The sequence below is a fragment of the Patagioenas fasciata genome, chromosome 3 (assembly GCF_037038585.1).
Source record: "Patagioenas fasciata isolate bPatFas1 chromosome 3, bPatFas1.hap1, whole genome shotgun sequence".
In the NCBI taxonomy this organism is placed as follows: domain Eukaryota; kingdom Metazoa; phylum Chordata; class Aves; order Columbiformes; family Columbidae; genus Patagioenas; species Patagioenas fasciata.
The window spans coordinates 96,125,421-96,147,120 of record NC_092522.1 but is presented as its reverse complement, the minus strand read 5'-3'; the positions used below and the strand labels follow the sequence as shown (position 1 = coordinate 96,147,120).

Below are 21,700 nucleotides of genomic sequence, written 5' to 3'. Positions count from 1 at the left end.
TTCCTGGAGGACTACACCCAAAGGAAGGGACCCATGCTAGAGCAGTTTGTGAAGAACTGCAGCCCATGGGAAGGACTCCAGAGAAGTTCATGGAGGACCGTCTGCCAGGAGAGGGACCCAATGCTGGAGAACGGGAAGAATATGAGGAGTCCTTCCTCCTCAGAGGAAGCAGGGAGCAGCAGGGAGAAAGCGTGATAAAGTGACTGCAATGCCCATTCTGCATCCCCCTGTGTTGCTGTGGGGGAGAAGGTAGAAAAAATTTGGAAAATTTGGAAGTTAAGTCTGGATAGAGATCAAGTACTGGAGCTCATGTGGCAGTAAAACAGAAAAAAAAAAATGCAAAATTCAAACTCACTTCTATTTCAGTCCGTCTTTGTCATTAAGTTGTCTCACTAAGCACAAGTATTTTAGGAGTCTCACACTACTACTCATGTAATTATTTATGTTTTTACGATCAGTGTTCCAACACCCAATTCTAAATTAGAAAGGTCATAAGGGAATTTATGTTGTTTTACTTTTTTTTTCTTTCATTCATTTAAAAGAGTTGCTTAAGGATAATTTTTAATACTTTCTGACCCACAGTTATGATGTCTGATTGCTTCCTTCTAATTAACAAAGATAGCTCTGTGTTTTTGCACCCAGTTTTCAGATCCATCATCACGTGAAGATAAATTGTCCAGCCATTAAGTTTACTAATGGGAAATCCTAATTCAGTAGTGTTGCTATACTGAAATGAATACAATGGAAGAAGTGAAGGTGACTTTGTAAAGAAATCCATATTTCTAGCAGGGTACTTCATCATTATTACCCACAGCTTCTAAGGCCTGACTAGATATATTTTGGGTATTCAACCCCAAAGAGCTAGAATAACAGATTTTTTCTCTTTTCAGTTTCCCTTCAATGTGCTAATATTTGTAGACAACACATTCATAAACATGAACAGTGTGTACAAAACACCGAAAAAAATAAAGAAAACCCACTATTCAGTCATAAATATATACATCGTAAATCATTAATTCCCAAATAGTACTATTTCAGTACTGTATTCTCAAAAATGTTTCTGAACTTTAATCATACCCTCTACAGAATTACACCCCTTGGGAAAATATACTGACTTTTCATTTTGATAAGATATTGGATATTATAATTAATGATATAATGATATCATTCTTATTGAAATGGAAGAACTGGACTGCAAAAAAAGGAATTAGCATATAGAAATTATCATCAGGATTTATGTCAGTTATTCTTTTTGTTTTGTTTTCTGCTGCAAGAGGAAATACTTGTGTTGTTGATTTGCTTATGAAGCATATTATCTTATTGGACATTGCAAATATTTCCTAACCTATAAATTACATTAATACATATGATAAATAAAAGTACTTTCAAGTGTTGATTTTCAGCACTTCAACATGCTGCAATTTTATGTTTTACATTGTGGCATTTCATAATATTTAGAAATCTCATAATTTAAAGAAAACAGTAGATACCTAGATGCCAGGTCTTTGTTTTGGTTTGGTTTGGTTTTTTTACCTTACCTAGTTCAAGTAGAACTTGAAAAGTACCCCTCGAGGTTCTTTCTCCCTTACTTTTTTCATATTCCTAACATGAAAATAGGAAGAATTTTAGAGATCCCATTTGTTTTCTTTGAACAGTATTTATGAATACTGGCACAGAATTGCCGAAAGTCACCAGCCAGAATGATTAGAAAGAATCCTCAATAATGCTAATCTTCTATCAGTGGCTGCCATCTAGCCTCTTATCAGTCTTAAAGTACAGACTCTGGCCCCAAATGTTTTCATGTTTTCAGTTGAAATTTTGACTTCTCAGTTATTTGAATGGCAGATATAATGGTAATTCTCCTGCAAACTAAAAGGTCCATGTGAGCTATAAAGAATGTCTATATCCTAATAACTTCCATGAAGTGTTAGAAGACACCAGACAACACCCCATAAGGTAATTAGGATATCAAAGTGAGTGTGCAGCCAGCTCAACATTAAGTAATTTTTTTTTCAGCAGTAATATTGAAAGAAATCCTTGTTTCAGGAAGCAACTAAATCTCTATGGCTCTCACATTGAAAACAGAGCTCAAGAAAGACTACAAGATGTTCTGTTCTTTGTTAGCCACTAAATAAAGTTACTAATCTGACCTCCAATGAAAAAGTGAATCAATTCCTCCTTAGTTCACTGAATACTTAAACTTTTTAAAAAAATGTGAAAGCTCATGAAGCTTGCCAAAAAAGTCTGCACTGAAGAACTACTATGCTTTAGTTGAAATAACACAGAAAAGTAAATTTCTCTCAAATATAAAACATGTTTCTTCATTTGTCCAAAATGTCTAATAAGACTAGTAATGTCCTATATTAAAAGTACACTAATATTCCTGACTTTCTTACAAATTAAGCATCTCCTACATAGCTGTAAAGTATGAAAATCATGTAAAAAACAACATACAAATGAAAGCACACACACAAAAAAAAAACCCAACCAAGCAAGCTCCCAAAACGTAGACAGTCTTAGTATTTCTAGCCTATTTACTGAGACTTAATTTTATTCCAGAGCTTGTTAAACCCCTGATAGCTGAGTTTTAGACAAGTAAAGATGTTAATGCAGTCATTTCACTAAGTATGTTTCTTTTCCAAAAGCTAGATAATTTTCTTTTTATTGCTCCTGTTTCTGTCCTATTTGTCTGTGTTTACCATAAACCTTTTGTAAAAAGTGACTAAATGGCCAAGTCAGTATTTTCTGCTATGGCAAGCTGTTCTACAATGTCAAGTCACCCTCTCCTATGACCTTTAATAAATCTTATCTTCAGTATACCTTAGATGTCTGCTTAAATCATCCTGAACATCAGCATACATTTACAAGGCTACCCCATCATCTGAACGTGAAGCTGAACATCTCCCACAGAGTATTACACATCCCAGATGTGAATGACAGATGAACCAGGAGATGTAACTGTTTATTTCAAGCCTTTCAGCTCTTGCTCTAGCAGTGCAATCCAAAGGCTAGATTTGTCATCTGCTAGTCATACTTAGCTCCTCCAAAGTACATCTGCCTCTTCAAAATATTCCCACGCCTTGACAGAAGATTCACCCTTTATTTAAACAAACAAAAAATAGAAGTATTGACATGCAACTAATCAAGTGGGAAGATAAAGAGTTCAGTCATCCAGCAGCTTGAATCCAAAGATTACTAGCAATGGTTTTCCTTACATATAATTAAAGTCATACATATCCTTCTAGATGAGTTTTCCATGACAAATTTTCATCTTTTTCATTTGTCTACCAACACCTTGCTGCAATTATACATGTGGAAAACTTCTCCTCATTATCTGTTGCTTTTTAAAACTCCAGTTGCAAGCAGCTGTTTAGTTAAATGGATGAAGAGTTTATCATATTGGACATTCAAGTCCTACCAGCATACACACTTCCTATCTTCCTATTTCACAGAGTGCTACAGGACAGCTTTTTTTTTTTTTTTTTTTTTTTTTCCCCACTGGGACAAAAATTTGAAACAGCCTTCGGGTCTTGCAAACACAGGTGTGTTTAGCACAGGTGCCATATTATTAATATTATGTTACTTCATAATACACCTGTCCTATGCTAAGAATGTTTTATGTACTTTCGTTAATATGAACATTTTATTCACATTCTTGTGAGTGCTCTTTTCTTTCTTTTGAGCACAGCTATCCAACAACACTCTGTAACCAGATAAGCTTTATCAAGTAAAAACATATATGCTCACTTAAGATAAGTAATATATGCGAAGACTGACCTAACTGGTAAAAAAAACAAAGGAATTGCACAATAATATGGCTGCTCTGAAGAGGAGAAACAGATAGACATAAAATACATAATAGTATGGAAGAGAGAGAAATCCATCTGGAAAACTCTGTGAAAAGCTGAAGATATTTCCCAACTAAGCTTAAGAAGTAACTTTTAAATTTATACCTTCTTTTAATTAAATTTCAAATTGAGAAATATTTTCAAAGATCACCCAGATATTCACAGAGAACAGAACCTACAGAGTTCTTCAGCAAGTATTCCGTAAACAATATTTAGTATATATATACACACTCACTGTCCCTGTGTTTTAGGGACAGTGCAGAGTTGAATGTCTAATAAGTGTAAATGAACTTGTATTAAGAACACTGGAACAAATTACAATAAAGTTAAAACCAAAGTGTCCAAACTTAGAAGAGAAAATGTTTGATAAGACAAAATGGTAACTAAAGTCATTGAGAATGTGGAGTAACAGAGCTTGATTTTTCAAGGATACCTAGAGTTTTCTAAAGATAAATGTGATAATATTATCAAGTATGTATATTGCAGTGAAATGGATTTATCTTATTTCTTTCTTATCAGTTTCTATGTTCCATTTTTTTTAAAGTGAGAGTTTCCAGATTAAGTGAACTTCTCTGGAGGCAGGGGAAGATTGATTCTTCTGCTAGAAAAGAATCATATGTCCTGAGAAAAAAAAAAAGGACCAGAAATAGCAAGATATGGCCAAGTGAAAGTATCGCAGCAATAGCAAGAGCAAGTCACTTGTAGACACAGAGATTGCCAAGAGGAGCAGAGAAAAGGCATCAAAGTCTTGAAGGTGATACAAAACTGTAATTTTAGGCTTGATAGCAGATTATTTTTGTAATTTCATGATGTTAGGAAGGTATTATAAGATGGAAAACCTGAAAACTTTGTACCTTCACTTGTAATCAGGAGAATTATGATATAAGCCATTGTATGTAAGTTTGATCTCAGTAAGTCTCACAATCCTGGGCTGTAGAAAAGACTTTAAAGAAGATGGCAACACATGGAAGTATATAGAAGCTGGGAGAAAGTGCAACATAAGTTTGTAAAGGTGAATTATGACAGGTTGGTATAACATTATTATCATAACATTTTTCAATAAAATGATTTTTTTCTGGGGAAAAAAAAAGGTGGTGATAAACACCATCAACATGAATTTCAGTAAAGTGTTTAATGTAGTTCAACAAGGGAAATATTAGTTTTATATGAGGAAAAATATGAGAGACTAATAAAGGAATTGTAGAATGAATAAACAGCTTGTAACAGACAGGATGTAAACAAATAACAGTAAAGAGGAAAAGTATCAGACTGGTTACAAGCAGACCAAAGATCAGCCCAGGGATCAATCTTATCTAGTAAATGCATTAGTCATATTGGCATGGATATTAGAAACGTAATAATGAAGTTTGCAAAGACACTATGTTGGAAACATAATCCAGGAGTGGTAAGGGATATTATAAAAAGAACTTGATGACCTAGAGAATTGTGGTAATATAAATGAAATTAAATGTATGTAGCACAGATGTGAAGTCACACACTTTGTGTTTAATAAGCAAATTTTTTGTCAGCAGAATTATCAACTGAAAATTGAGAAGGAAGAAAAGGACAAGAGTTTGATCATAGGATGCCTTTGAACTGCCAGCATTTTCTATCTATGAAAGAGAAATGCAAATGTAAGATGCATTAGTTGAGAATTTATGAGTAGAATTAAGGAAATACTACTGCTATCAAATATATTCATCAGGATACAGTCCTGGTCAAGCAGGTTTGAGGAAAAAAAAAAAAGTCAAAGGAAATCGAGTAGAAGAAAGAAAGAAATAATATAACCAAGGAGCCTAAGTGTATTTTGCAAGAGAAGAGAATAGAAACTTCGCTCATTTAACCTAGTGAATGAAATCTAAGAGTTGTAGGTGTGCCACACAGAAGTAAGATAATCATTTAAGCCAAAATAAAACAGTGCCAAAACCAACCAACGAAAAACAAAAAACAAAACAAAACAAACAAACAAATAAAAAAACTAACAAAAAAAACCCTAACAAACAACCAAAAAAAAAAACCACAAAAACAAAACAGCTGCTTTTAACACAGAGATTTCTGTGTTTATGGAAAGGATAACAGTTTTTAATGCTAGATCAAGGAGCTAAACTCAGTGAATTAAGCTATCCCTTCCAGGTTTGATTTTCCAGATGGAGTCTGTAGAAATTTGAAACTGTTAAAATTATGATGGATATATGTATTTAATCAAAATTGTACAGCAATGATGATTAGTTCTATACACCGAGCATGTGGAAGTTCTAAGAATATTTTAAGACACAGCTTAAGGCTCAGGTGATAGAAATATCCATCAAAAGAACTCAAGTAGGAGATCAGAAATGCATAGTCTTTTGACAGCTTTCTACAACGAATTCTAATCAAAACAGGTGCATTAAAAAACCTTCAATTGAAAGAGCTTTTTAAGAATGTATTCCATTAACACCTTCAGATTTTTCATTGAGGAATGCATCTTCTTAATTCACCTCATTTTACTTTAGATTAACTATAAAAAGAAAACTAGATAGGTAAGTCAAGAAGATACGTAATGATTTTATAAGCAGAGTTATCAAAAAGGTCTGTAGGGGAAACATTAATCTCAAGTAAGTTTAAAGTGATAAAATTGTTCCTTTGCTAAAATTACTCAAAATGCTAAGCAATTCATTGTTAACCATATTCTGCTCGGTGCTACATAAAAACATTCTTCTAGCAGAAATAATGTTACCCACAACATACCAGTCAATAAATTGCAACCAGCTTTGTGAATGGTTATATGATTTGGGAAACATGAATCCATGCCACAGTGAGTGAATTATTTTTTCTTTTTATGGGTTTCCTGAAAAATGACTGCATGAAAAATAGAGGTGGAAATAAATTGACTCAGGATAGCTTAATCTGATGGGATCATCCAGACACCCATAAAAGCTGTGGTAGGGGAAGACAAGGTCAGAATACAGCATTCTGCTAGATCTGCCAAATGTTAAAGAAAGTCAGGGAATCTCAGTGTAGTATTTATTTGAATACCAAATACATTAAAGTTATTTGTGTGATAGTCTCCTGCTTGAATGTATGAAGCATGTCTAGCTCATATAGGTGCTGGTTTGTCTTCTTTGATCCTTCAAGAAAAGGCAAAATTGTTGTGGGAATAAGATATCCTTCAGGGAACTCTATTTCCTATTTGGTTTCATCCTGTCAAAATAGCTTTCCATTACCTTCCACAATCAGGACCTTTGATCTATGCCTCTTGTCTAAACAGAACAGATATGTCTAAGAGGCTGGAGTCTGTAAGAGAGTATCAGATAAAAGGTTCAAGTGAAAGCTGAATGTATATTAAAGTAAATAGACTAGGACTGGGGAGGGGAAAAAACCAAAACCCGGTAGGCTTGCCTTATAGATCTTCCCAAGTAGATATAGTACCAAGGAAATTTTTTTAACACTTTTCTTTTTTAAAAAACAAAACAAACCAAACAAACAAACAAACAGAGCCTGAAAGAGGAAGAAGATGCACAGGATAAGGTTGATTTAACCCTGGGCTTCATGTGTTCTCTCTCTTTTGAGTAAAAAAAAAAAACAACAAAAAAAAAAACAGACTTAGCTTTGTTTTCAGTATATTGATACAATGTTTTGAATGTGTAATTCTAACAGAAGGCAAGAACCAGAAGGCAAGAACAGTATTTTGTCCAATAAATATTAGCTAGCCTGCAGGGAAGATCACTGTAAGGTAAGATCTGGGACTAGGAATCTCCTCTGCCAGGTACTTTGGAGGCTGAGTTTGACTTGTTGGAGGAGTGAAGAAAAAGAGGAGAAGGAACAAGCTTGCTTGATATATTAATTTATATATATTTTTAGCAGTCATTCCCACTATCCAAGATCAAATCATCTCCAGTAGTTATGATTCTGCACCTATATACAATAATATATGTATTTTAAACATATTCATCTGATCAAATGTACATGGTTTATCTCTGAGCTAGTCAGCATAACTTCCTTTCTGTATATATATTGACACTTCTACTTGGAAGCAGAGATCTAAATCTTAATCGTATCCTAAAAGCAGTTATTTTTTACTTGACTACAAAAGTACTATAAAGTGATGGAATCCTATATAAGTTTTTCTACTTAGTCGTATCAGTCTCACTGCTGTGGATGTTTATGTTCAAACCTTGAAAAGTTCAATATATTTCTAACCATGTTTATTCAATCATACTTCTCAGTTAATTTCGTGATGAGTTATGCTTTTACTTCTAACAATTCCTGCCTCAGATCTTTATATACAACAGTGTAATTGGCATTTTATTCAGTAATTCCAGTGTGGCAATTAAAAAAAAACAACAAACTCTCATATTTTTGATCTGTTGATATTGGGATGGAGTTCACAATGCAATGGTTATAACCTTGGAAGGAGCACATTTATGGTGTTCCACTTTGCATATTCTTATGAGTATAAATAGAAGTAGTAACAAAGCTTACATACTTTTATTATATATTGATGTCTTATGTATTTAAAACCCTACAGACACTTGAAAATTGTTTCTATGCACTCTTCCTTCTTTAATTCTTTCTGTATGATACACACTGTCTTTTCTTGTACTAGCACTTGAAACAACTCATGACATTTGTTTTTATCATTTTGCTTGTTCCCTTGAAACACTGCTGGTGCCACTATTGCTTCAAGCTCTTTAAAAGTAATGGTTAAGGGCCAGAAGAGCAAAGACAAGGACAAAACGGCATTGCTTCAGGGCCCTATTCAATTCTCTTTAATCAGGCAGAACTGCCATTGAAATCAGTGACAGCTTTCCTTGAATAAGAAGGGCCAAATAGGGATTTCAGTACTTCTAGCATGTAACTTTACAATCTGCCCTACATGGCAGGAAAGGACTACCACTAGGAACAAAGGAAGAACAAATAGTTTCTCTCTGTTAAAAAACACTCTTTCTATCTTTTTTCTCTGCAATTGAAATAAAATGATATATTTTTTTTGTGGAACAATTTTTTTTCTCTCTTACTCCTCTGTACACATATAAAAAACTCATACAGTTTACCATGTATTGTAACTCAGCCAAAATCCTTTGTGATTATCCCCATACATCTCTTACCCAATGCCATGCCCACTTTTACGTGGGTTAGTTGTCCCATTCAAGCGCCAGTCCTATCATGACAAAAAAAGGGAACAAAGTACAAGTTAGGCATCCTAATATCATTACCTAAGTCAGTAATTTTAATGTAATCAAAGTAGTCTGATAATGTACCATAAAATTATTCAGGAGATAGTTTTAAAATATTATTTCTTAACATAAAAATAAACAAGTTTTTTTTTTCTAAAAATATATTTTGAAGTCTGAAGATATTCTCCAGCAGACTGCTTTGAGAGCCATTAAGTCATGATATTTGAGTCACTTCTTTAGAATACTTCTAAATAGTACCATGGGAATAAAATGTCAATGATTTATTGTCAGAAAATACAGATAAAGAGCAGCTTGGTACTCTCCTGGGTTTCATATGTACATTACTGGTATCCTTATATTTACTCAGACATATCAGATTTTGGTGAAAAATACAGTAGCCATAACACACTGAAAAAAAAGAGCCTCAAATGTGAATTTCCATGCTGCTAAATATATTGTCCTCATTTACTAACATGAAGAGTCACTTGACACTCTCTGGTACAATAGAATTATAGATTGTGCAATTCTTAATCAACTGTGTGATGCACAAGCCTTCTTCACCCAATTGTATCAATTCAATGTAGGTCATTAAAACTGTCACAAGGCAACTTTACTCCTCTAACACTGACTGATGGGAAAGCCATGATTTTATAGCAGTACAAGTCAGCAGCCACCTGCTGAAAAAGCTGGTGTGGCTCATGCTGGTTCAGCACAGGAAGAAAAGGAGTGCTGACTCCGACTGTAATTGTCAGAAGCTCAAGTACTGTGCCTTGAAACATATTAAAAAGCCAAAACAAAAAGAAAAAAGGAAAGAAAAAAGGAAAGAAAAAAGGAAAGAAAAGGAAAGAAAAGGAAAGAAAAGGAAAGAAAAGGAAAGAAAAGGAAAGAGAAAAGGAAAGAGAAAAGGAAAGAAAAGGAAAAAAGAAAAGAAAAGAAAAGAAAAGAAAAGAAAAGAAAAGAAAAGAAAAGAAAAGAAAAGAAAAGAAAAGAAAAGAAAAGAAAAGAAAAGAAAAGAAAAGAAAAGAAAAGAAAAGAAAAGAAAAGAAAAGAAAAGAAAAACAACAAAAGGTAAAAAAAGGAAAGAAAAGAAAAAAGAAAGTTCAAAAATTAATTCATTGATAGGAAGGTATCAAAAAATAAAGAAGAAAAAAATATCTGTTCATATTTTACAAAGAATGACAAAGCTTAGAATAATGGGTAATACCTCTAAAATAAAACATATGTTTTCAGGTTAACATTGTATGGAGTTGATCTAAGTCAATTGAAATCATGTTAATTTGTCTAGTGACCTCAGTCTGTATCAGTTGTAGTCTCCAGCAAACATATAACAAGCACAATATGCAAAGAACCTACACACAATATGCTAGCATTGTGCTTGACAGTGTACCTACAGCAACAACGTATATAATAACATCCATGCATACTGAGTATTATGCAAACTAATGTTTATTTGTCAAGACAAACTAAAAATATTAGTAAATATGAACTGCTTGTTTGGATATATTTGGAAGGAAAAGAAAAAGAAAGAACAGGCTACCATGGAACGTGGCAGTGGGGTAGAGGAAGAAAGAATTCGGTTTGAAAATTCAGCCTCTAACATTGAAGTAAAAATCAAAGACAGTGGATGAGTCTGTAATTGGTCTGGATTTCATTTTTGACTAATTGCATCAAAATAAGCACTAGGAAACACATATTGCAAATCAATGTACTAAAATTATTTTTTTTAAATAAGAACTATGTCAAATGAATGGTTTGTGGGACATTAGTCTTCAGTGAGCAAGTTGTCCTGCCTCAAGCTGATATATTAATTGAACCTGTGTACTGTAGTAGTTTTCTAAGATGGAAAAAGGATTTAGCTCTTGAGATCTCCTCTGAAACACAACAATGTAGAATAATGTTTATTACTAAAGGTAAAATGGATCTGAACAGAGACTGGATTTTTAATGTGATGTTGAACACTTGTGATAAACAGAAATAAGTAAATATGGAATGAAGGTAGCAAAGCTGGAATCTGCAATCAGCAACTCTAGTCATAGCTGCTGACATAGAAACACTGAAAAAATAAGGTGAATTCTCAGTTTCTGGATCATTCTGGTGTACAGGCTTGAATATTTAAATCAGCAGATTATTCAGTACTCTGGTTTTAGCACAAGAAGCATGTTATGGGTAGATAGTAAAATAACTGAATAGAAGTGGTCTGTGGTAAGCTTAGGTCTGAAGTTGGAAATATAGTGAAAAGAATTATTGCTAAAGGAGGCAGCTTATCAAAGATAAATTGGTGAGGGGATGATTTCTTTGGACAAGACAAAGCTAACAATATGCAGAATTTGCCACTTGTCCACACTGCCAAAAATGTGCAGAATTCTCAGAATTCTATATGTTTTTCTGCTATTCTAGATAATTTGGAGTTTGAGTGAAAAAAGAAAAATATTTCTGTCATCAAGATGCAATTTATTTGTTTCAGACTCTGAAAGTTCTTGCCTCGATTGACTTATTTTCAAATTTCCTTTCACAATGGGCACACACATATAGTTCTGACAGAGAACTTCAGAGCATTCTGAATTTGCTTCTTAAAGCAAAACATTGATGTTCCAAAGTTTCATTATCCAAAGGGAGACTGACTAGGACAGTCATAGTGTGCCACGGTAAAACCTTTCTTGACCTTGTATTGTGTACTGACCAATAAAATGGGCACATTAGGAATGGTCTATTTGATGCCACAACACAGCTTTCTTGTATTTGTCATTTTCAATAATGCAACACTCACTGTCCTCCCTTTTTTCAGTTATTGTCCCTTGTGATCACTTGATTTTGCCCAAGTCTCTTTTTCCACTCTTCATTTGGGTACAGGAGACATTTAGTATTTTGATCTTCTTTGTCTTTCTGTACTCATTGTTTGCTCAATCCTAACAATGAAATCAACTCTGGTAGATTGAAGGTGTTTAGGTAAAAAAACAGCACAATAGCAAGCATGGAGGAAAATTACTCTGGGCCTGTGCTCCCTTTTTTCCCTCCGTGGCTTAGGGTCATCTAATAATTATATCCACAATTTAAGTTTAAGAACTAGACTTCTATCACCTTCCGAAAGTTTTAGATCTGAAGAGTGTTTGCATTCAACCTTTACAGGAAAAACTTCTCTCACAACCTACAGTAGCTTTTTCATTTAAGACTATTGAAGGCCAACATGCAAAGAAGTTCAAATAAACCTGTAAAGTTACAATTCTGTAATCATCCAGCAGACCTGGAAATGTACAGCATTTCTTTGAGGTTTGCAGACAGTGCACTAAGCTGAAGAGAATGGATGGGGATATCTAAGGGAATTCAGTGTATACATAAACTGCTCTCTTTGTTCTCCTATTCGTAATTCATCCTTGTTCATCCAGTGGATCAGTAGGCATAGATTTGCTGCAACAGGCTAGAGATAATAGAAGTTTTCAAATGGTGAGATCTTTTATTTAGAATAAAGTGCAACTGTAAGATCTGTATGCTGTGGCACCTCACAGAATCACCATGATAGCATTTTGATTGCAATGGAAAAAAAACCCTAATTGCCTTGTAGAAGATGTTAAAAATAGACTTTGAAAAGTAATAGTGTCTAAGATTCTCAGGTGATGTCATTTCTCAATATATTTTCCATTTTAAGCTTATAAAATCACAGAGAAAATTTCTCTACAATTAGGAATTGGAGATACATATATTTGTAAATGTACAGAAATTTTTACCCAAAGAAGAATGCAGCAGTATATTGTGCAACTAATACAGTGCATTATAGTTCATATGTTTCAACTTTGTCTGATAAAAAAACAATTAATGTTTGTTGTAGTCAATTTTGTTGTATCACAAAATAGCCTGAAGTTTACTCACTGAGTATACCAATAGCAGGGATTTAATAGATTTGTAATGTGTAAACCAAATTCTTCTCTTTATACATTTTAAGTTATTGAAGTTTGTATTATTTCAAACTCCATAATCAACAGACCTTTCATGATTGCTAACTGCCTGCTGGTGTATATTTGGTATGTCTGATATGTCTTTGGTATTAACTAATCAGTCCTCTTCAGAGTTAATTGAAAATATTGCAACTTTTTGATCACTTTGCATGGAAGTAGCAACCATAATTTACAGAATACGCAAGCTATCTGAGGACTATAGACTCTTTTCTGGTGACTTCACAGGATGCCACGCTGCACAACACAAGATTAAGCCAAAGTGGAACATGACAAGTTTCTTCAAAAACTGACTGTAAATGTAAGTAATACTGTTGTCACTCGTTACATCTGAGAGTATTGAAAGTAGAAAGAGCAGTCATGGCTGTGCTACTGAAAAAAAAAAAAAAAAAACAGTGACAAAGCTCCTTGGTAAATTTGCTCATAAAGTGTATGGAAACCATTAGGTAGGAAATGTTTGCTCTTTGTTCATGCTTTAGTCATGGCAAAAAAACCTGATGCAATACTGTTCTTTCACAAAGAAGGTATAACACAGAAATGTCCAGTTCAAACAGCTTCTACTAACAGAAAACTAGGAGTGATTCAAAGCTAGGTAATTACTTTAGCCACAAGGAAAAATTGTTTTGCTTTGTGTTGTTTTATTTTCTTTATGGAAGAAAATTTTTGAACTTAAACTTTTGAAAGTTCAAAGCAGATGCGCAAATTTATACATGTAATTTATAGTCCTGAAACTTGCTGATAGCTGAATGTGCTCATCAGAAATTTTAAGTCACCAGCACCCCTTTCAAAAACAGAAAGCTGCGTTAATATGTAGACTTCAGTTGCAGAAATAAATCAAATATTTAGATTAATATATGTAGTAATTTTTCTATCTACATAATATATTTTCAAATCACAGCTTCTTTGAAGTTATTAATTATTCCAACATATTACCCAAATACCTTATGAAATTTTATATTTTATGAAATAAAAATAAAGAATCAGAAGCCAAGCATATCTAGTTCATAGCCACCCTACACATCTTAAATTTTTGTTAAGAGAGCTGTCCCATCTCATTCAAAATGAGGTTAATGGGGAAACCAGCATCAATAAGCCACCAAAATCCCTTTTGCACTTTTCTAAAACGATCAACACCTCTGAGCAATGTAATTAATTGTGGACAAAGTTTGTCAGTCTACTGATATAAATAGCTAGGCTGGCAGAAGAAAATATCTGCAAAACCACCAACGGATTAGAAAAGGGTTACATTAATCTCTGGGCGCATACAGATAATCCAGTAAAATAGAGGTAATGCTTTATATTTAAATTATCTTACTGAAAATAATATAATATAATTTAAAATAATATAATTTAAAATAATATTAAGGGCATGGCAGCGAGGGAAGTAATAAAGTTAGAAGTCCTATCTGTGTAATTCACTTACATTTACAAAGCTCTCAGTCTGCACTTTACTTGTAATTGGTCACTCACATTTGCTATTTGGGACACTTTCCCTGTGCTTCCTGTCAAAATAACTACTGATAAGTCAAGCACTCAGAAGCTTAATACTGTAACAGCCAGGCTTGTATTTCTATTTTTACATTAATGCATTGCAGACTCCTGCATTCAGAGATTTCTTACCTATGAGTAGACTCAGGCTGAAGGGGAGGTAAAGGAAGTAACTTAAAATTCTGGATAAAAACACATGGGTAAATTTAACCTTGTGCAAACTACCCTGAAGTATCAAGCAAAAGCATGTTACCCCATCATGCTACACAGTCTGAAGCAGGACTCTCTGTTATGATGGCATATTGGGAAGTTCTGTGAAAAAAAGCAGTGTGGCACATTTCAAGATGGTCTCAGCAGGGAAATTCAAGATGGTTACAACATAAGTGTGTGCAAGGTAATTCCATTATTTCCATGTAAAATAACTAATGATAATGGATGAAATACTGTACTGCAGCTTCACTTCTCCATCCTGCTCCTCCCCATATAACTAGAATATGAGTTAAACTGTTGTAAGAAGATTAGTTTCTTGAGGATCAAGATATTTCACAGAAATCAGATTCTTAAGTTGTAAAGCCACTGTTATTCATTCACTGTGTTCCAGAAACTTTATTTCCTGACATCAGCCTCTACACAATCTGTTCTTTTGTGACTGCCTTTTCTTATTAGTAATCTGCATTTAAGTATTCTGTTCTGTCAACACCTGGAAAAATGTAAATTACCCTGTAAAGAAAGGGAGAATATAGACTGAAAACTTGGTGAATTAGAAACAAAAGACCTCTCCTGCTTAAATTGGTTTGATAAATGGTTTTTATTTAAAACTATTATTTTAATCTTTAATGATGTCTTGTTTTCTTTTCCTAAAGAAAAGTTTAGTTACTTTGTCCTATCTGCTCATCAAATGCAGATTTAATGTTCTTAAACAGTTAAGAGGACATAAGACAATGTAGAACAATTACACATAACTTTTAGTTTCATAATGCTAATTTCTGTACAAGAACATTATCCTTCCCAAACATTAGTACAAATATAAACCAGTTCTCAGGCTTCATTAAAATTTTAAGTGTTTATCCATTCCATTAGTAAGAGAGAAATCCGCTTATGTACAGACTGCATTGCACAAATTAAGGCACTTGTAGATAATACAGCAAACATTTCCTTTTTGGTTAAAATAAGCCATCTTCATAGAAAGTTGGCTCTATTTACTGGAAAAAAAAAAAAACTCTCAAAAATTATTAAAAAGAAATAAAACCAACATTTCTCTCTACAAACATTATGGGGCACTGATCATAAACCACAACAAAAGGATATTTTGTACAGATGTTCTTGTTGGTCCATTGAAACAAATCAAAAGGAGCTCTAACCAATAATTTCCGAATGGAAACAGATATATTTTGTGTAAAGAAACACTGATAATTAAACTACAGCTTAAACAAAATAAGTCAATTGTGTGCCCCTGGCAAAACGTTCCCCAGGTGAATTTCTTCAGGATAAACTTTGTAGCCATTTTATGTTCTGGGGAAGTCCTTGATTCAGAGAAAATTGCTTTGAAAAGAGAGAATGCTGGAGGTGAGACAACACCTGATGAGACTGCAAGGTCTACATTTTAAGTTCTTTTCAAGTTTCATTTCACTCTAGCTGTGACAGGCTGTCTTGGAGTAAAAGATACAGATCTAGAAACAAAGACACCCTTTCTAGCACTAAGACAGACAGAAATTGAAGAGAAACTACTGATTTCACAGTGACTGAGTTGGAGGCACTCTGTGAGAACATCCTGTGCCAAGCACCTCTGGAATTACTTCGGTGGGAAACACTAAACACCTCTCTGCACATGGCCATGATTTAATCATCCTAGATACATTTTGTGAGACATCATGTGGTGCATTTTATCAAAAGAGTAAATCTGAAAACACCTCTTAAAGAGAGAACACCTCTTAAAGAGAGAAATCTCTTTCACAGACCATAATCACATTTCTTAACTGCCTTATTTTTGTTCACTGACTGAATGACTGAACCTACAATGACACTTCTTTTATATTCTATGGAAGTTTCTTACCAGCAGGGTTGAAAAAGGGTAGATTCTTAAATAGACTTCCGCACTTAGATATATGTACATGGTTGCTAAGTTGTCACAAATGTTCAATAGGTAAACAAACACACAGAAAAATAATAAATACTTGATTATGAAAATAATTGTAACTGACTCCAAATCTGCCCTTTCATCTAAATTAGATCCTTCTCTTTTTTTGTGATCATTACACTTTCAAGGTCAAACACATATCTGTGTTTAAATAACAATATTATCATCTAAAGACATTGTGGCAGAATGCAAACCCCCCTTCTCTCCCCGGCTCTTCCTTCGATATGGAAGGCGTAGACCCATCTCCCTCCCTCTCTGCTGCTTGAGGCTAACAGCTTCTTTCGTTTGACCCCAGAGTCTGCTGGCCAGAGTTGTTAAGAGAGAGGAGAAGGGAGTGCAGAGGCACCAGGGAGCCACTAGGCACCCACAGCCAGTGTGAGGGATGTTTGGAAGCTTCAGGGGCACCCCACAGCCAGTGTGGGGTGCAGAGAAGCTTCTGGAATGCCTACAGTCAGATCTGATCGGGCCATAAAAAAATGGGATTCTTGTCAAGGCGCGTCACTTGCACGCAATCCTCTTGGAGTTACAAGCTGAGCCGCTGCCGCCAGGAGCTGCTTTTCCCCCGACCCCAGGACAGAGACTCCACTTGCCTTGCCACCATGTGTATGAGTAAAATTAACCCTCACAGGATTGCGAGCATATCTACTTTCCGTGCACATTTGCACATATATTTATACTTTCCGTGCACATTTGCACACATACTTTCTGTGCTCAATAAGAGCACGTGTATAAATTATTTCCTCGCATAATCGCGAGTGTATCTTCCTCCTGTGCTTCCACATAAGCATGTGTAATATTCCGTGCATATTTGCATGTGTATTTCTCCTCGCAGGATTGTGAGTGTATTATAAATTAGTCCTCACAGAATCGCGAGTGTACACTTTCTGTACTCAATACGAGTACATGCATCCCTTTAAAATAATCCCACACCATGTTCAGGCAAGTGTGTACTCTTCCCGGACTCTGGGACGATTCTGGCATTGTTTTGGTGAAGCCACATGCATGCACACTGTGGACCTCCTGTTGTATTGCTGCTCCTTAATAATTTACTCAACTGATATCCAAACCTGTATTCAAGTCACTTTGAAGTGCTAAAACCCCATCTTCCACCAGTCAATCTGCTGCACTTTCTTTTATCAAATAAAAGTTTGTTTTGGACCCTGTTGTCCCTTAAACTAACCTCAGGGTGCCTCCGTGACAGACGTTTACCAACATTACATACAAATGTGCAGAACACTGCAGTGCATCAAGTTTGAGTGTGTACAAAGAAAATAGGATAGTTCCCAATTAAAATATGTTTCTGTAAGAATGAGAATCTGCAAAATCCTTTAAGAAGAAATCCTGCTTCATTTTGTCTTAATTTATTAAAAAAATATTTCAAAGGTTTGTTATAGAGTATAAATCTCATGTTTCAGACTTTTAAAATAATTTTTTGTTTCATCCATGTTTTGATTTTTAAAAAACTCCACAAAATAGTAATATTAATAGTAAGAGTGCTTTGCAAGTGGTTCTTCTTCAGTGCCTATTAAAAATATATGTGAGATCAGGAACTCTCAGATATTATCAGCTTTACAGCTTGGAATTAAATGAGTCTACACTAATCTTTTACGAAAGATCCTCTTCCATGATGCCAAGTCCCTCATGATTTCAGGAGCTTCTGAAACACATGCTACTAGTCCAAAAGGCAACACAGGCACAAAGTTAAAAACAAGGACCTTAAGACCCACCTTGGGAGTCTCAGTCTTATTGACTGTATTATATGGATCAAGAGGCTTCTCTGTTATCCATGCATTTCCCTGGTGGTTTTGTGCTGTCTTAAACCAAAGTCTTTTAACTGGTTCTTTTCCACTTAAAAATTACAAAAATCTGACAACAACAAAAACCCCACAGTCTTTGGGAAGTTGGTCAGAAAAATGCGCTATTCTCTTCTGCTCCTTGTGGATTAGACTAGACTCAAACTAAGTCACATGACAGCTGAATAGTGCAAGAGTTTGTATTTAAAATATCAGTGTAACAACTAAAAGCATCTAACATGTACTCCTTAAATTTTTAGTGTGTATAATCCTCAACCCTATTTCAGGGAATATTAAAAGATTGTTAATCCCAAATATGCATGTTTAAGAAAACAACTCAGGACTGTAAGCTTGGAAGCACTGCATAAGTTTAGTTAGTTAGCTAGTTAGCTAGTTTGTTTTGCAGAATCTGCTTTTTTCCAAGGATTTTAATAAGACTTATTTTATAACGATGCTTTCAAGTAAGCTGTCAGCATGCAACTAGATAGTCAACACAAAGAGTCACTGTTTGCTTAAATTTAACTGATTTGAATAATGAAGAAACAGTAGTTCAAAAACAATTTTATGTCTGTCATAATTTTGTTTGTTCTTCCATTTCATAAAATCATAGAATTGTTTGGGTAGAAAGGGACCCATTAAATCATCTAGTTCCAAACTCCCTGCGATGGGCAGGGAGACCTTCCACTAAAAGCAGTTGCTCAAAGCCCCATCCAACCTGGCCTTGAATACTTCCAGGGGTGGGGCATCCACAACTTCTCTGGGCAACCTGTTCCAGTGCCTCACCACCCTCATGGGGAAGAATTTCTTCCCTATATCTACTCTAAATCTACTCTCTTTTAGTTTAAAACATTATTCCTTGTGCTATCACTACAGGCCCTTGTAAAAAGTGTCTCCTCATCTTTCCTATAAGCCTCCTTTAAGTATTGAAAAGCCTCAATAAGGTCTCCCTGGAGCCTTCTCTTCTCCAGGTTGAACAATCCCAAATCTCTCAGTTTTCCTTCATAGAAGAGGTGTTCCATCCCTCTGATCATTTTTGTGGCCCTCCTCTGGACCCACTCCAACAGGTCTGTGCCTTTCTTGCTCTGGGTATTCCAGAGCTGGATGTGGTACTCCAGGTGGGGTCTCAGAAGAGTGAAGAGGAAGAGAATCATCTCCTTCAACCTGGTGGCCATGCTTCTTCTGACACAGTCCAGGACATGGTTGGCCTTCTGGGCTGCAGGTGCACATTGATGGTTCATGTCAAACTTTTCATCAACCAACACCCCCAAGTCCTTCTCCTCAGGGCTGCTTTTGATCCATTCTCCACCCAGCCTGTATTTGCACTTGAGATTGCCATGACCCATGTCAGCCTTACTAAACTACATGAAGTTCACATGGGCCACCCTCTGAAGCCTGTCAAAGTCTCTCTGGATCGTATCCTTTCCCTCCAACATGTCAAGCACACCACACAGCTTGGTGTCATCAGCAAAGCTGTGGAGGATGCAGTCAGTCCCACTGTCCATGTTGTCAACAAAGATGTTCAACAGTGTCTGTCCCAATACCAACCCCTGAGGAAAGCCACCCAATCAATTCCTTATCCACCGGGTGGTCCATCCATCCTTTTATTCCATCCATTTCAGGCCTTTTTATATATATGTATTTTTTTGCTGTGACTTGGGAGAGGCCAGACTGTAATCTTTTCAAGATACAAACTTTTTATTGTTATTGCTACTCTTATAGAACTTAATCTCCAGTAACAGCGTTATCTTAAACTTATAGGTAAAATTTAAATAAATCATTCATCATCCATCACTTTTCCCATAAGTGAATAAAGTTTCCATTAATACTGACAAGTATAAATTCTGTTAAGCCTTCACATGTATACACAAGGAGCCATAGTGAATTTTAAAATTTAACATACATTTTATTTTATTTAGCTTTGTCAAAAAGATATTATCTACCTCAGCTGTGGGCATGATGTAGGAATTTCTTATTTCACATTGTTTATACAGCTTTATGTATGGACTAGAGAAGGTAACTACAAAGATCTCTTGTGGCTTTTAAAATCTGCCTTAAGTTATATACTGTATTTGTATCAGAGATACTCATACATTTTCTTCCAATATTGTATTGACAATGTTCCAAAATTGTCCTGGTTGGTTTTGGAGTTTCCATTTGAGAGGTCACTATTGACTTGATTTATGCAAGATATTCCTAAAATATGAAAGGACATACTCAGACAGAGTTCTTCCAAAAAATACAGACATTGAGTAAAGGGATTTGGAAAAAAAAAAAAAAAAAAAAAAAGAAAAAAAGACATGAGTCCAGTTCTTAACTACTACAGACTGGCACAACTTGATTGACTGCTGTCTTTATGTGGCAGGGGTATCAAACACTTCATTAATGTCTTCAGCATGCTGTTTGTTTCTTTATCTGTCAAAAAAATCAGAATTCACATCCTTCTATTCATAAGACTCAGAGATGGAAATCAGGACTTTTGGCACATGTAACTACTTCTGTAGACCAAAAATTTATTAACTGCATTATTTTTTGAATGTAAAAACCCAAAACAAAACAAAACAAAACCGAAACCTTTGCACATAGAGTGCTTCCTATAGTAATAACTGCAGTTATACCTGTACATCAGAAGAGCAACTCAACTTTGGACTAAAGGCTTATATTTTTATCTTAATAATTTCTCCTTATGTTAATAGAAACCTACTTGAGGCCTTAAGATGGAAAATGCATTGTATAAAACAAAGTATAGTTGCAATAAGCTGCAATATGGGAAAAATACTTGTCACCATGTAATTTTCTTTATTGAACTTGTTCCTCAACATCTACAAGCAACAAGTACTTAATTAAATGAAAAACAAAAGTTACAAATAGCAAGCACAAAAGCTCAGATCTGAAAAAAAGACATTTAGGCACTTAATTCTGTTTTTTTTGACAAGTGTTAAGTGCCTAAACACTTATGTGGATATGAGTCTTAATATTTACATAGCACTCTACATATTCAAAAAGTACCTCAGAATTTTCAACAAATTTATCTACAAAACATGTATAATTCCCACTTGATAGATAGGTAAACCATAACAAAAAAAAAATGCCTTGCAATGTACACAGGTAGGTAGCAGGTACAGAATTAGGACTCAAGACCTGATTACACTTCACCAAGGACATATTCTCTCACTCACACAAATATATTTTAGTTGAAAGATAAACCAATAAAACTTACAAACAACACAATGACACCTTCCCTGCTTTGACCAATATCTAACCACAGTAGACTGCCATGTTAATAAATTTCATAATGTGTCTAATGACACAAGTTGGAAGATGTGGAGTATTT

At 34.8% G+C, this 21,700-nt stretch overlaps 1 long non-coding RNA gene across 1 annotated transcript in view; it reads right to left on the bottom strand.

Moving 5' to 3' along the window:
* LOC139827759 (uncharacterized) overlaps window positions 1-21,700 on the bottom strand; it is a 59,587-nt gene that overhangs the window by 34,133 nt on the left and 3,754 nt on the right. The window contains exon 3 of the long non-coding RNA XR_011738685.1: window positions 8,936-8,988. This is a non-coding gene — a long non-coding RNA (uncharacterized lncRNA). The remainder of the gene's footprint in view (window positions 1-8,935; window positions 8,989-21,700) is intronic.